At 40.8% G+C, this 16419-nt stretch overlaps 1 protein-coding gene across 5 annotated transcripts in view; it reads right to left on the reverse strand.

Annotated features, from left to right (window-relative positions):
* The window catches only part of LOC126277884 (peroxisomal membrane protein PEX13), a 98071-nt gene that overhangs the window by 60903 nt on the left and 20749 nt on the right, over positions 1 to 16419 (reverse strand). Inside the window, exon 1 of one of the 5 annotated variants that reach the window (XM_049977418.1) lies at positions 1875 to 1961. The exons of the other annotated variants lie outside the window; for them this stretch is intronic. The gene's annotated coding sequence lies outside the window, so the exon portion shown is untranslated. Of the gene's footprint in view, positions 1 to 1874; positions 1962 to 16419 lie in introns of those variants that run through there. 5 annotated transcript variants of the gene reach the window in all.

Consider the following 16419-nt stretch of genomic DNA (forward strand, 5'->3'; position numbering starts at 1 on the left):
CACTTTTCAGTTTTCTTCCTGCCTCTGTTTTGTATGTGGAAAGCGCAAACCTTTGTTTTGTATGGGTCTCACTTAAGGTGAATTTTGACACGGAAATCGAAAAACGTTCCCAGAGTATCAGCATCTATTCTGCTTCTCCGAAATCGTTTGTTTGCTCTGACATGAAACTTTTGTTGGATTAGCTCTTAGCTGATCATTTGAATTCTATATTTATTAGCAAACAGTAACGTTAGCAAATACGGAATCAGTTTCAGTATAAATAACGTCTTAGTTTTAGTTATTAACTGCAGAGAAATAAAATTTGGCATAAAAATGCAAATATATATAGCTCTTTCTTTTGACAGTAATTTTTTTGCGTTTTTATACCAAATGGAAATAATATTTAACAAATACTGAATCAAATCTTTGTAACAAAGATAACGATTTATATTTCTATAAATTAAAATTTGATAATATGAAATTCAAATAAAGGTGGAATAAAGTTACTACCAGTGCGAATCGAACCAGCGTCTCAGCGATTACAAGTTTATATGCTACGCATTCACTCACCAGCAGCTCTGTTAAAATGCTCGAAATCTTTTTTGCTTCCTTTGCTCGCAAATGTTCATATGCTCAAAGGCGAGACTGTTTTATTTTGAAATACTTTAGGAAACTTATGTCCGGGCATTGCCCATCAAGTCTTCGCATCTAAGCACTATAACAGAATCCTTTCTTCATTCGCGTGAGTTATCTGTACAAACTAATACAAGGAACGAAGTCTATGGTTAACGTAGCGCCGACATTGAGGTCAACGGAGGGGGAGAATATGATCAGATTGTTTCAGTGTCGGGGAAGGAGATAAGCTGTGCCCCTTTGATGGAACCACCCGGCATTTTGGTGGAAATATTCAGGGAAATCAGGGAAAACCTACAACCGGATGGCCGGACGCGGTTTGAACTGTCGTACTCCCGAATGCAAGTCCATTGTGCTAAGCACTGCAGTACAATGCAAAGCTGGAAATAAGGAAATAGTTCTCCTCCAATGTTAAGGGTTAGATTACCTTGAACATAAACACCAAGAATACGGGAGATTCGCAACCCACCAAGAACATGTGAAATAAAGTATTCACACAAGGGTTTGGTATGCAGCTGCCTCCTTTATATCTCGTTACGGAACAGCAGGGGACATGAGCGATTTCCGTCTGTATCAACTCAGTATTCCGATAAGGATACAATTACGAGCGTGGATACTACACGTGTGTTAGACGTTGCCGGGCACATTTACCTGAGTCCGAAGTCTTCAAAAACGAAAGATAACATCAGAGGGAAGGGAAAAGTTCACGGAGCCAGTTGCAGACAGCTCAGCAATCTACAAGGGCACTTCCACGCGCCAAGGAAAGCCACATTTTCCGACCGGCTATGCAGCTAAGAAAGTAGCCCCAACAGCAGTCTTGGTAGAGGTGGTGATAGTTGAACGTAACGTTAACAGCGGCAGTCATGAACAGGGCAAGTGATGAAACGTATTACCATGCAGTGTAAAAAAATGGACACCGGTAATATTTCAAAACGCTGTAGAAATATATAACAATGTTTTCCAAAAGTGACGCTGCGCAATGGAGAAAATATTACTCTAGATGGTTAATATTCCAGTGTCTTGCCTGTACAGGAACCGAAACGACTAGGTTCCAATACAAACGTGACAACAGCACATTTTAGAGTTATTGAACGGTGATATAAAGCTTATTAATGTTTGAAACGAAACTTTTTCCTTTATAATCCGAAAAATTTAACATAAATGTTAATATGAAGACTAGCAGAAGAGTGTTTTTTCGAGTTCATTCCCAAGCAAGAATATAATAATGGATCTTGACACTGAAATTTAAGGGTAGTACCAACCTTCACATTTATCACATCTCTCGTTTTCTTTGGTGAGCAGTTTCACTGCACACATTAATATGCGTTATTTCGTCGTGCTACTGTATTCACGAGCCATCGAATGCTGTGAAGAAAGTATGCAGTTCCTGAAAAAATTAAACATACGTGCTTCGGTACTCGAGAGCATTAACCACACTCCAAAATACTCACCCTTTTTGTGTTATCAGCTGATGGAAAATTTGTTTTGGTGTATCTGGCGGTACCTGACGTACTATGACTCAGCTTTAAAAGGGCTCTTTGCATAATTATAGCACTCAACAAATTGGGAGGAGGGTTTGGCATCACATCGTTTCAATAGTCATGGTCCTATCCGATGTTAAATAACCTTGCCTTCCTAGATCTGAGAATAAACACATCCATGGGGCTGCTTACAGTTTAATGTGGAAACCTCAGTACAATAGACCTTAGCATGCGTCACATACGAAAGCTGTTGTTAATTGTGAATGGCGTGATAACTGCCGGAATTACTAGTACTAAGCAATTATCAAACCTCTTAAACCTTTGGTTTTGTTAGCCTTTAATACGCAGCCAAGTGGCGTTTGATAATACGGAACCAAAGCAATACCTTTTTCATGCCCATCTGCTGATAACTGGGTGTTGTTGTGTTGTCTTCATTATTATCATTGCCTAGTAGGCGGTGCGGACCCCCCGCATCGTTCCCTACGCTCCTCGGAGTATAGGACCTTCATCATTCTTTAAAGAATGTAACTCATATACAGAGGGATCAGAAACAGTCTGAGACGGTGTCACTGAACGTTTTCTTTTTATTTCCTGAAGCCATACAAAAGAACGATACAAAATTAGGGAATGGGATGTTAGTGAAGATCGAATCCGAGCCAAAGGCCGAGTAACACTCTGAAGTTCAATGCTAGTTAACTCGGAAAAGCGCAAAGTACAGAATCTTTTTCCTTGACAATTATTTCTCAGTATACGCTACACTGCAACATCCTAATAAATGTTTCAGACTGCTTCTAACCACACCATATAAAACATATTCAAATTTCTGATCAGATTAAGCTCTGAAGTTTTAATGCAAGAGCAGAGAATATGTGGAAAGTGACACTTTTTCTTTCGCAATTTTTTGCGAGTACCAGCGAGAAAAAGTTTCGTAATGCTATGAAATTGTGTGTAAACTTTATTGGAAGTCGCGGCTTACTCTCATTTTCTGACACTGGACGAATGCAGTTAAGAGTATTTGCTCGTCGTCAGTTACGTTGCTTCAAGACACAGTTTCTACATGTAATACCTTTTAACATAAGATTATACCTATTAATGAGTTGGTTATGACAGCATTTTTAATTTTTAAACTCGGTCAATAACTATGCGAAATATTGACATTCAATTTTTTTTCCCCATACTCAGCAACTGGTACCATGCACCGGATTTCGGGATTGCGTTTCAGTAACAGCGTTTGCCTCACTGCTACGGACAGCTTCCCAAGGACAACCATCGAAATATAATGAATTAAAACCGTAACAAGCTAATATGAATAATACGTGGGTTCGCTAAATTTACATGGAAGACAGGAACATTATCTTGCGTCTTCATGGTTGGTGAGCTTGATTATTCCAGGAATAGTCCAAAGAATTTCAGCAAGTACAGCGCGCAGTTCATTGTTGACACCCGTATCAACTGGTTAATGTACCCACTGCGATTTGAAACAAAGAAGAGTTTCGCGCTGTTATTAAATGGCTTGAAACTTCCAGGCAGATTAAAACCGTGTGCCCGACCGAGACTCGAACTCGGGACCTTTGCCTTTCGCGGGCAAGTGCTCTACCATCTGAGCTACCGAAGCACGACTCACGCCCGGTATTCACAGCTTTACTTGTGCCAGTATCTCGTCTCCTACCTTCCAAACTTTACAAAAGCTCTTCTGCGAACCTTGCAGAACTAGCACTCCTGCAAGAAAGGATACTGCGGAGACATGGCTTAGCCACAGCCTGGGGGATGTTTCCAGAATGAGATTCTCACTCTGCAGCGGAGTGTGCGCTGATATGAAACTTCCTGGCAGTTTCATATCAGCGTACACTCCGCTGCAGAGTGAGAATCTCATTCTATTAAACGTCTTCATTTAAAAGTATGGACTGCCGCACAAATCAAAACAGAACTGGATGAAGTTCATGCGGACTCTGCATTATCACTGAAGACTATTTACTTTAAGATTGATGAATTTAAATGAGGTCGGACAAGCGTCGAAGACGGAGCGCACTCCGGCCGTCCAACTTAGGTTACCACACAGAAAACCACTCACAAACTCTATGATATGTAGGTATCTCAACTGAGCGAGAGCACAATACCCTGTACGGAGAATTGGTTATGAAGAAGCTATGTGCGAGGTGGGTGTCGCGACTGCTCACAGACGACAAAAAAACGCATCCGGCACATCATTACAACACAACATCTGGTGATGTTTAACCGCAATCCGCACGACTTTCTGCGTCGATATGTGACTGTTAATGTAACCTGGATCCATCATTACACGCCATGCGTCAAAATGGCAGTCAAAGCAATGGACAAAGGCTGGTGGAAGCACACCGAAGAAGGCAAAGCCTCTTTGGTCATCTGGTAAGGTAATCGCCACTGTTTTTGGGATTCTCAGCGCATAATCGGGCAAATGACTTGGGAAGAGACAGAATTATAACTGGACCCTTTGTGCTTCATTGTTGGATCGATCGTCTGAGGATTGCGTTGGCTGAAAAAAGACCTGGATCGACACTCAAAAAAGTGCTTTTTCACCAGGGTGATGCACATCAATGATAACAATGGAGAAAGTACATGAACTGAGATTTGAATTGGTTCCTCACCCACCCTAGAGACCAGACATAACCCGATATGACTTGTGCCTATCCGGTAAATTGTAACTTTGGCTTGATGGGAACAAATTTTCATCAAATGAAGTTATAGTTTCAGAGTTTAACAGAAAGTTGGAGGATCTCTGACCAAGTGTATATATCCTTCAAAGGTGACTACTCGAGAAGGTAAGGTAAGTCGTTTACGAAAGATTTTTTCTTGATTTTTTTTTATCAAATATTAAACAACTTTCGTACAGCGCTTAGTAGCTTGTGCTGCTTAAAAATGGGAAACTTGGCAGCTACGTATGTCTGAATCGTTAGAAATCAAAACTTGTGTCCGGCAAGGCGACTAACTACTCATTTTCTGCTGTGTCTCGGAAAACAAAATTATTCGACAATGGTGAAAATACGGGTCTAGGAAGAAAACTAATTTATATCATTATATGTGAAAATTATATCTGGTCTTTGCCATCACCTAACGAGTAAGTAATCGTGAAGCTCAACCAGTTGAAGGGCGTAGGAGAATTGTACGAGACATTTCTTTCAACAAAATAAAAAAATGTAACAAACTTTAACGATGTACTTGCATGAAGTCACTTACAGGACGAACGCACGGGTTAAGAAAACTGAATCCATATTAATCCATGCTATAACAGGAAGCTATCAAACGCAGGCTCCAAAGTAAGACCTGCTCTGACATCTGAATAACCAGTCGCTTGGTACGGCGACAAAGCAAGATAGAGAGGAGGTATAGAAAACTTAATATTCTAGAAATTATGGAAAAGAACAGATGAGTTGATATGACGTACAACCATGAGAAATCCTATGTAATTTTTCCCTCCTATCTATGTAGTTCTCAATTCGTTCGAGCAATCAGTCATTCATGATCGGAAACAGTCACTCAAAATGATTCAGAAATTTTACTTGTTAGAATGAAATCAGGCGATGATTCTTCTTCTCTGCAGGTTCGTGCTTTGCGGCAGTCTGCTAATCTGTACAAATAAAATGTCTCGTAATTTTGGGAGCGTTGTATAATCAGTCGGGAAACCTCAGATCAAGCGGATATTTGGCTTTGATGAAGTTTAACCTTCCGAAGAAGTTATGGAGCTCTTAGATTATTAAATGCAGGTTCGTATCCAGTCTTTCGGAAGTTCCCTTCTGATTAACAACTACGCAATATATCGATGAATATCATTAATTCTCAGTTGTCAAATAGACACCTTTGTTTGAAGGAGCAATATATATATTTCCCTTTTAATCGTACAATTTCGTACCAGTTATCTTCGGTCATAAATCTCAATAATCAGATTACAGTTCTTCAAACAAAGCTGAGGCTAATCGGCACGAAGACAATCTCGGAAGCTTTTTTCCTTCTAACAACCACCAGAGAGAAAGAGTCCTACAAAGAATAATTATGCGCTCATGACATAGCTATTGTATGAAACTATTTTGCGCATGGATTCTGCGAGTATGAAGATAGAAATTTTGTAAACGTCATTCAAGGGTAGAACTGTATCAGAATAATTCATCGAAAATAAAGAGATATTACACCTACATGTAGATTATATCGAAAATATAGGTTACAAAGACTGCAACAAATGTATACGATTGTTAATCCTCGACATGTTAACATTCGGAAGCACTGTAAAAAGCTCTGAAGTTTGAACGTGGGGCCTAGAGCCAGTTCCATGCCCTTGGGACCACTGATGCCACTGGCCCATGAGCTCATGGATTACTTGCGCGAAGAGAAAGCTGCCAATTGGACAAAACACTCAGAGCTAGAGTTTCAACTAAAATGACAAAACAGAAACAAAATCGAGAAAGAATGTAGTCAGATTACTTGGCTGTGAATTGTGTGTCGGAATAACACTAATACGCGGAAAGTGTGAGTTGTGGTGAAAAATGAGATAGATTGGAAGACGGACTTATTTTCCGCCTTTCGATCGCGGTTTTCATTATTTCAAACTGACAGCTTTCTGGAAGTGTTGCCGCTCTTCAGATCATTTCTCGTAGTTATGGAAAGAAATGTCAGGACATAGGAGAGACTCCACGAAACCACTCACTTTCAAATAATAAAAATAGCCATGACAGACGGTAAACATGTCTATTTCCACAAATAAGGATAGAGGAACCTCCCTGTGACAAGTATGTGCAGTTTAGATGATGTATGTCAAGTCAAGAAACGACACTGGTAGGCTCGCATTACTAGAAAACACTATTAAACAAGAAATTAATAGACTGCTCGGCTAATGGCGAAACTGCAATTGGCAGCCTGTCTGTAAAACGTATAGAACGAAATTGAATATCATAGAGCCAATGGACACACAACATAGTATACACGTGCAATGCTACATATATCAGATAACAGAATCGCAAAAATGGCTCTGAACGATGACTCTAGGAATGTAATCCCCCTTCGTATCGCTCATATACGGAGCATGTGGGTAATATTAGAATAATTATTGCACGCACAAAGGAATTCAGTCATTCTTTCCGCGCTCCATACGTGAAAGGAAGGGGAAGAAATTCTAATAACTGGTACAATGGGACGTACCCTCTGCCGTGCACCTCACGGTGGTTTGCCGAGTATAGCTGCACATGTAACACAATCGCAAAAATAAAAACGATTATTTAAGTCGAAACAGCAATAAATAACTAGAGAACATTAATCACAAAACTTAGAACATATTAAGCGTGCATAAATATATGAACAGACTCATAAATGAATCCTGCTCAACAGAAAACAGCCAATTCAACACAATGAAAGTCACCTTACTGTAAAAAGCACAAAATTGCTCGAAAGATAATACCGAGTCAATACTTCAAGGACAAGATAAATGCCAGCTCCCCAAGAAAGAAAGTTGTGTGCACTATATTCCATTAAAGGAGATATAGACACAAAACTAATCAAAGACATGTACGAACGGAATCTGTAAAACTAACTGGAAAGGGTGAGTTGTCATAACATTTTTATCATATGTTAATGGACAGGGACAAAGCGTGCGTCAGGACATTACAGCAGTTACAAACAGAAAAGGGTGTTTTAGCGTATGTTAGACTGTTAGTATAGAGACGCTGCAATAGAAGCAAGTTTTTGCGACAATATTTCTTGAGGACGGACTGTTGCTCTTTCGTAGGGTATAAGTATCCCCACTATTTGTGTGTGTGTGTGTGTGTGTGTGTGTGTGTGTGTGTGTGTGTGTGTGTGTCGACATAGACAGCTACGCTTTTGCAAGTTAGCAAGACAAGACAAGCAAACTCAGGTGCAAAGGCCAGCAAGGTCGATTGTGTGTTAAGGTCCAGATCATGCTGATTGGAGATAAACAAGTCAACACGGCCGTTATCAGCTGGATACACGACAAAGTGATATGAACAATTCATTTAGTTCGGCATCACAACCAAGGTACAACGAAAGCTGTAACATTTAGAACCTAGGTGGCATATTCTGGCGTATAATCCCTTTGTGGGTAACAGCAGCCATTATCATCACTATCACTGACTTCCATCGTTTCCATACTCGTCGATACACACTCCTCCGAAATCCGGACATTTAGCGCCAACGTGGCTACCTTAGGAAACTCCTTTCCATCTGCATCCAAGTTCGAAGGAACAGGCACTGCGGCGAATACAGTCGCTGTGAAATACGTGAAATGTACCTGTATTACTCTTCTGAATAACACAGGCATTGATAATAGAAAGGAGACTTTCACGAGCGGACGACATAGCTGCTGGTAAACCTTTCGGGATGTGCGCTCTTGAACCACGACCTCATATCCAGAAAGGTTTACCAGCAGCTACGACACAAGCACTGCAATATCGTATTTACCCGCCGACATCGGGCAGGTGACTTTCAATTAACATGTCTCAAATGGCTCTGAGCACTATGGGACTTAACTTCTGAGGTCGTCAGTCCCCTAGAACTTAGAACTACTTAACCCTAACTAACCTAAGGACATCACACACACCCATGCCCGAGGCAGGATTCGAACCTGCGACCGTAGCGGTCGCGCGGTGCCAGACTGTAGCGCCTATAACCGTTCGGCCACTCCGGCCGGCTAAAATGTCTCACCTATACGGGAATATACATAGTGAATGTACGAGTGCAGGTTATAGACATTCGGTTGACGACATACGGAAGTGTTTGTATCTGGGCATGAGTCGTGTTTGGATCGCCTAATTGTAAGGCGACCGCTCGCGATAAGCGGGAAATCTGAGTCGAGTCCCGGTACGGCACAAGTTTTCACTCTCGTCATTCCATTACACATCTGACGGTTATCCATATTAGCAAAGGCGAAGGCGTTTCATGTATTTACAATGGCTGTAGTCGCAGCAGTGTGCATGGCCGAAGGAACTTTGCCTCGTCCTTCTGAACTGGACAGGCATTGCAATGTCATATGGTAAGGGGTGGATGATCATGGTTTTAATTTGTTTGCAGTGTACTTACTCCGTACTACAAAGTTCATTTTAGTCATAAGTATCATTCTTGGTTCTGCATCTTCACCATTGTTATGTACTTCAGCGAAAAGAATGACTTTCCAAATATGTGATTCCCTTTAGAATTTCTGTCCTGATACGTGATATGTTATCACTACCCACTTCAATTAAGTGCGGCAGTACTTGGAAGGTAAAGAAAACAAACGCACTGTCTCGAATGTAAATGGCGTCAGAGAATTGCTAATAAAACGTGTATCTCCAATATATACCCGTAACTACATATCGTTATTTACAGCAATTTTATCTTTTCTGAGTCACCAGACGAAAATACATGTCTGAGTAGGAAACACACTAAATTTACTTCCACTTAGTTTCCTCTGATCTCCCTTTGCTACACGAATTTTCTTTGATGATAACGGGAAGAATATTTCTGTCTGAAACTGTTCTTCAGCACAGAGAACAGTCGCAGGCTTGGCATATGGACTTTCAAACTGTCCCAGCTGTATTATAAAAAAGAACAAACTATTGGGTTCTGGAGCAATACATAGCGCATAAATGTTTCAGAAAACAAACCATAGGCCCAATTTTTAGGTAGTGTGGGAATATAGCTGCTTGGAGATGCTGCACAGTTGCTAAGTCCACGCGTTACATTTAAACAAGTGACATGACTTAATAAAATGGACTGCAGTCTTAATCTGAGTGTTTGTGATACCAAGTGCTTAAAACAATAGAGCCGTTAACACTCACTTTCCTAATTGCGGTTCTACTCTGGAGTGACAGTACGAGTGATTCCCCTTTCTACTGGAGTACGGGGAGTGATGGTAGGACATTGATGGCTGCGGGGGAGAGGAAACGTAGGAGAGAGAATTCTATGCGGTGCCGGCAACTTTGCGTGACTTACTCTTATTTTTATTGTAGGGATGACGCACGGGAAGTAGTTCGCATATGTTGGCTGCAGTTCCAACGAGGACGACTTGTGAGTGCCACGACGAATACCGATTGGAGGCAGGACGCGTGGCTAACCGCTGAGAAATGTGCTACTGGTTTCAGCTGCGCTCAGAAACATTCAGCTACTGAGTTCGGCGGAGGTACACTACTGTATGTATCAGTCGCGCCACAAAGAATTTCGTAGCTGCGCTGAAACCTTTACGTGAGCAAAAGAATTACAGCACTTTGGAAAGCTATCGGTAAGGAAGATTGTTAGCTAAGGCTGTGACAGACCACAATAATACACTCGAAAGAATTAATTGGTATAGTAACTAATTTCGGATTGGCATTGTGTCATATGATATTTTATTAATGATTACGTGTAAAACAGAGAGTAGCGTACGACATATTATGCGAATCCTTTTAAGTTTAGCGGTGTAATGCCACGAAAATAATTGGGAACAAAGTTAACAAACAATTTTAACTTTTAGCTCACAAACAATGTGGGATACTGCAGATTTCAAAACAGTTTTTTTAACGAGTTCTTACAATGATGCAAACTCTTAAGAGCAGGGGTCTTTCAAAGTTTATTAACCTGTAATCGTAAGCGGAAAATGGAATTGGTATGATATGTCATACAAGACTTGGACTAATATGACAGCACTTGCACTCAATAATGTTATACTTGAGTACGGTTTTGGTGTGACGGCGAATCACAGTTGTTAATTGGGTGTCACCTTTCTGCAGAATAATCATTGTTCATCAAATGAGTTTAAGTTAACAAATCACAATAAACCACAAATTTTAGACAAAGATGCTGAAATTTGGGCTACTCTCATTGCAAGGACAACTTCACTGGGCGTAATAATAGTGTACTACAATTACGTTATTTTTTTTTGTCATCAGTCTACTGACTGGTTTGATGCGGCCCGCCACGAATTCCTTTCCTGTGCTAACCTCTTCATCTCAGAGTAGCACTTGCAACCTATGTCCTCACTTATTTGCTTGACGTATTCCAATCTCTGTCTTCCTCTACAGTTTTTGCCCTCTACAGCTCCCTCTAGTACCATGGAAGTCATTCCCTCATGTCTTAGCAGATGTCCTATCATCCTGTCCCTTCTCCTTATCAGTGTTTCCCACATATTCCTTTCCTCTCCGATTCTGCGTAGAACCTCCTCATTCCTTACCTTATCAGTCCACCTAATTTTCAACATTCGTCTATAGCACCACATCTCAAATGCTTCGATTCTCTTCTGTTCCGGTTTTTCCACAGTCCATGTTTCACTACCATACAATGCTGTACTCCAGACGTACATCCTCAGAAATTTCTTCCTCAAATGAAGGCCGGTATTTGATATTAGTAGACTTCTCTTGGTCAGAAATGCCTTTTTTGCCATAGCGAGTCTGCTTTTGATGTCCTCCTTGCTCCGTCCGTCATTGGTTATTTTACTGCCTAGGTAGCAGAATTCCTTAACTTTATTGACTTCGTGACCATCAATCCTGATGTTTCTCGCTGTTCTCATTTCTACTACTTCTCATTACCTTCGTCTTTCTCCGATTTACTCTCAAAACCATACTGTGTACTCATTAGACTGTTCATTCCGTTCAGCAGATCATTTAATTCTTCTTCACTTTCACTCAGGATAGCAATGTCATCAGCGAATCGTATCATTGATATCCTTTTACCTTGTATTTTAATTCCACTCCTGAACCTTTCTTTTATTTCCATCATTGCTTCCTCGATGTACAGACTGAAGAGTAGGGGCGAAAGGCTACAGCCTTGTCTTACACCCTTCTTAATATGAGCACTTCGTTCTTGATCGTCCACTCTTATTATTCCCTCTTGGTTGTTGTACATATTGTCTATGACCCGTCTCTCCCTATAGCTTACCTCAACTTTTTTCAGAATCTCGAACAGCTTGCACCATTTTATACGCTTTTTCCAGGTCGACAAATCCTATGAACGTGTCTTGATTTTTCTTTAGCCTCGCTTCCATTATTAGCCGTAACGTCAGAATTGCCTCTCTCGTGCCTTTACTTTTCCTGAAGCCAAACTGATCGTCACCTAGCGCATTATCAATTTTCTTTTCCATTCTTCTGTATATTATTCTTGTAAGCAGCTTCGATGCATGAGCTGTTAAGCTGATTGTGCGATAATTCTCGCACTTGTCAGCTCTTGCCGTCTTCGGAATTGTGTGGATGATGCTTTTCCGAAAGTCAGATGGTATGTCGCCAGACTCATATATTCTACGCACCAACGTGAATAGTCGTTTTGTTGCCACTTCCCCTAATGATTACGTTATGTAGTAACTGTCAAATGGTGGTTGCAAGTGATATCAACAAAACAGATACAATATGCATTTTCGTGAAAACAGGTAAAATTTCCGAATATGCCTGATAGACAGTTGGTAAGTCTACATTTACAATTTTCATGTGTACTGTGCAGTCTCACGAACGCCCTAGTTCCGTTCGGGAGAGTTCTGTGGACTTCGTGAACAGAACTTAAGTGTTTGACATGATTGATTTAATTTCGTGTTCATTTTTACAAGTAAGCTCCAAATTAGAATATGAGTTGTTATAATGCCCTTCCAATAAACCGCGCTGCTTCAGCGTGCGATTTCTACCCTGGCATATTAACGTTACGAAATTCATGTTGTTAGCTTTGCTGACATGCCGGCGGAAGTCTTATGTTTACCATTTCCCAGGACTTACTAACTCCAGGACGTACGGGCGATTACTTCCCTCACAGACACACGTCACAGAGAAAGACGTGTCAGGCGACTCGGTATTCCACTGAGCCAAAAAAAATGTACATTCAACGTACATTTTTCTTTTGAGATAATCGGCAGTCAACAGTGAACGAGGACTGATTTTACCGAAACTGAAAAATGTTTCGAATTACAAAATCACGGTGGATGATTTAAAATACACGGTAGTAGACTACTTTGTTCATTTTTTTTCCCGATTACGTAAACTGTAAAAATTTGGTTGTACTGCATATCCTTCACTAATAATTATTAATGTATTGCGTATTAAACTACACTTTTTTCGCAAGTAATTGTGCACTAAACCATTGTGTTCGGAGGACACAGACATGGGAAACTGCAAGGTGAAACAAACTTGGTTCAAATGTCTTGTTAAAAATGGTTTTTAATTGGATCACGGACCAAGAAAAGTCCAGAAACATTACTGTTCTACATCGTGTGTCAGAGAGATTTTAGTGTTGACCATGGTTTCTCAAGAACTGTCCAACATGCTGAAACGAAAGCTCGTGAGAACAACTGTAAGACAAAACTGCACTCTTCAACTGAGGTTGCAAAAAGCAGATTCTATACGTTATGTAAATGAAGTCGGTGCAAGTGGCGAGTCTCGGATGGCGTCCTCTATATTGGTATCTTCTGGACAAAGAACAAAAACTGTACCCACACGGGAAGAGGAAACTTGCCTTTTCATGTAACAAAGAAAAAACAGTGAAAATAGAATTAATGTGGACTGTAAAACTGTGTAACCACTTAATGACTAGCTGCAGTGATATTGTAGAGGTTTTCAGAGAGATGTCTGCAAATTCTTTGCCTATGATTTCACTTTGTCTGCACTGAAATGAAATGAAATGTCGTGTGAAGATGATGTACAGGGTGGGGCGAATAAAAGGGACCCGGAGAACAGAGTTCAAGGGGACAACGTACCAAAGCTAAGGAAATACGGTAGCAACCTTACTACAGCAGATGTTGAAAGTGACAACTTTTCATATCTTGGCACTTTTGGGCCCTAGTAAGCAAGTTGCTGAAGACGAACCTAGACTGCTGGAATTGCTGTAATATGATCCGAAATATTCTGTGCAGTTCTTGCAGAGATGCGGTGCACATCAGACTTGAGGGCTCCCCACACAAAACAATCGCACACTGGTAGATCAGGTGACCTGGGTGGCCCGCTAGGGCCGCGACCAGACAGACCTCTGCGAACAAGACAGGCGTGAAGATTGTGTAACTGTGCTCCATGTTCGGCCGGCTGTATGGGCAGTCATTTTCTCCATCCTATTGGACGTTTACTGTATGTCTTTTCCTCCTCCGTTAATGCTGCCACAAATGGTTTCCACTCGTCCGGGTCACTTTTTATTTCCCCAAATTACTGAGACTCTAAGACCCTCTTTCTGGAAGTAAACTGCAAATGATGCAACAAGTTCAACATGTACACTATCCTATGATGACACAACAAATGAAGTCAGAAAAAAAGCAAGTTGCTATACGCTACTGTTCAGTAACTAAATGAGAGGTTTTTGAAAACCATCTTAAGGCGTATTTCATGGGTCACGCTAAGGCAAAAGATCTGCATAAAAACCTTCAAACAATTTCTGATAATCAGTTGTGATGGCCCAAATATGAACAATGCAGTATTAAAATTAATGAACGAAACTGTCCTAGCAGTATGCAGCAGCAAATCTTTGCTTGATAGTGGAACATGCAGTTTGCATAAAATACATAGTACATTCTTGTGTGACCTTGAAAATTTTGGATCTGACTATGTAAATCTTGTTGTTGCAATATTTCACTATTTTTATGGCTGACCCGACAGATGGGAGGATTTCCAACTACGCTAGGAGAAAATTGTATACGCTAAGCTTCGTTTCTTAAAACTTGTGCCATCGCGTAGGCTTAACTTAAAGTCCTGCAGCCTAAAGGATTTTGGACCAGTGGTGTGCTATCAACAGATATTTCCCCGCAGTTTTACCTGCTAAATCTACCTCGGTTTCACGCAAGTCAAAAGAAATAGTCAGGCTTATAAAGCAACCTGACGTTAAAGCGTAACTTATGGTTGTTACTGAAAGGGCCAACATCTTGTCGTTCTACTTGCAGTTCTTTCAAAAGGAAAGACCTTTAATTCACCTTTAATATGAACATGCAAGTGAACTTCTAATAAAGTTGAGGAGTAGGGCTTATAAGTCTAACAGTGTACGTAATTTCCATGCTGTGAAAGAAAACTTTTTGTCAGTGAATAATATTTTTTGCAGTGAAGTCATCACGGAACTGAATAAAATGAAAGGGAGAGATGCTTCCTCTTCGTGCAGGCATGGAATGCAATTTATTCAAAGTGCCAAGTGCTTATCAGAATAAATAAGGCTTCTCACCACGACAGTGTGTTCTTTAATGCACGTTGCTTAAAGGTTGGAGATCTTAGAATCATTTCCTCTCAGGCCTAAATTGTAGCCACAATTGTAGCTTTAGTTAATGCTTTACCCTTTGATGTTGATGCACCTCTACTGTTAGATGAGTGGAAACTCCTGAAACTTGAAATAGTTATTCCTGAAGGTGCATAAACAATTGAAAAATACTGGTACACTTTAAATTATTTATTGCACAAGAAACAAGCATTGTATAGATATCATACGTATGTCATTTTGAAGATAAACCCTGAAAGTGTTTTTTTTTTCTTTCTTTTTTTTCATGTATACCGGCACAGCGTAGTTTGGTGATTGGCCAATAGCCAGCGCTAGTCGCAAACATGGCGAGTTCATGGGGAACGAGCTTTCTGTGTGTTGGAGTTCGACAAAAACGAGTGTGCTACAGCTGTTCAACGGATGTTTAGAACCAAGTACGGTAAGAAGCCACCAACAAGGACGGCCATTTACCACTGGCACAACAAATTCGTTACGTCGGGTTGCTTCTTGTGTCAAAGGTAAATTTTTTTTGTGCCTTGTCACGTCGAAAACTGTACGGGCCATTCTTCTTCGCCGAGAGCACTGTCACTGGATATTCCTACTTGGACATATTGCAGCAATGGCTGATGCCTCAAATGCAATCGGACTCTCCGTTCATCTTTCTGCAGGAGGGGGCTTCACCCCACTTTCATCGTGAAGTTCGTGGGCACCTGAAAACGGAGCTGCCGCTTCGGTGGGTCGGCCGTGCTACAGAAAGGAACCGCTGCTTCATGAAATGGCCTTCCCGATCACCAGATCTCACTCCGTGTGACTTTTTTCTGTGGTGACACAAACATCTGGTGTATGTACCGCCTCTAACATGTGATGTAGCAGAGCTCCGGGAGAGAATACGGGAAGCGACTGCCACAATCGACGATGCAATGCTCGGAAGGGCATGGCAAGAATTCGATTACCGTATTGACGTCTGCAGGGCCACTCATGGTTCGCATATCGAATGTTTGTAAAAAGAAATTTCAGAGTATTTCTTCAAAATGCAATATGCATGACATCTGTAAAATGTTTAGTTCTTGTGCAACAAATAATTGAAAGTGTTCCCGGACTTTATGTACGGCCTATACTTTGTCTCATGGTAGTGATTAGGTAGGAAGAGAATCTTCTCTTTCTGGACATGTTTTAACAAGTGATATGGTAAAAACGA

The sequence above is a fragment of the Schistocerca gregaria genome, chromosome 6 (assembly GCF_023897955.1).
Source record: "Schistocerca gregaria isolate iqSchGreg1 chromosome 6, iqSchGreg1.2, whole genome shotgun sequence".
NCBI lineage: Eukaryota > Metazoa > Arthropoda > Insecta > Orthoptera > Acrididae > Schistocerca > Schistocerca gregaria.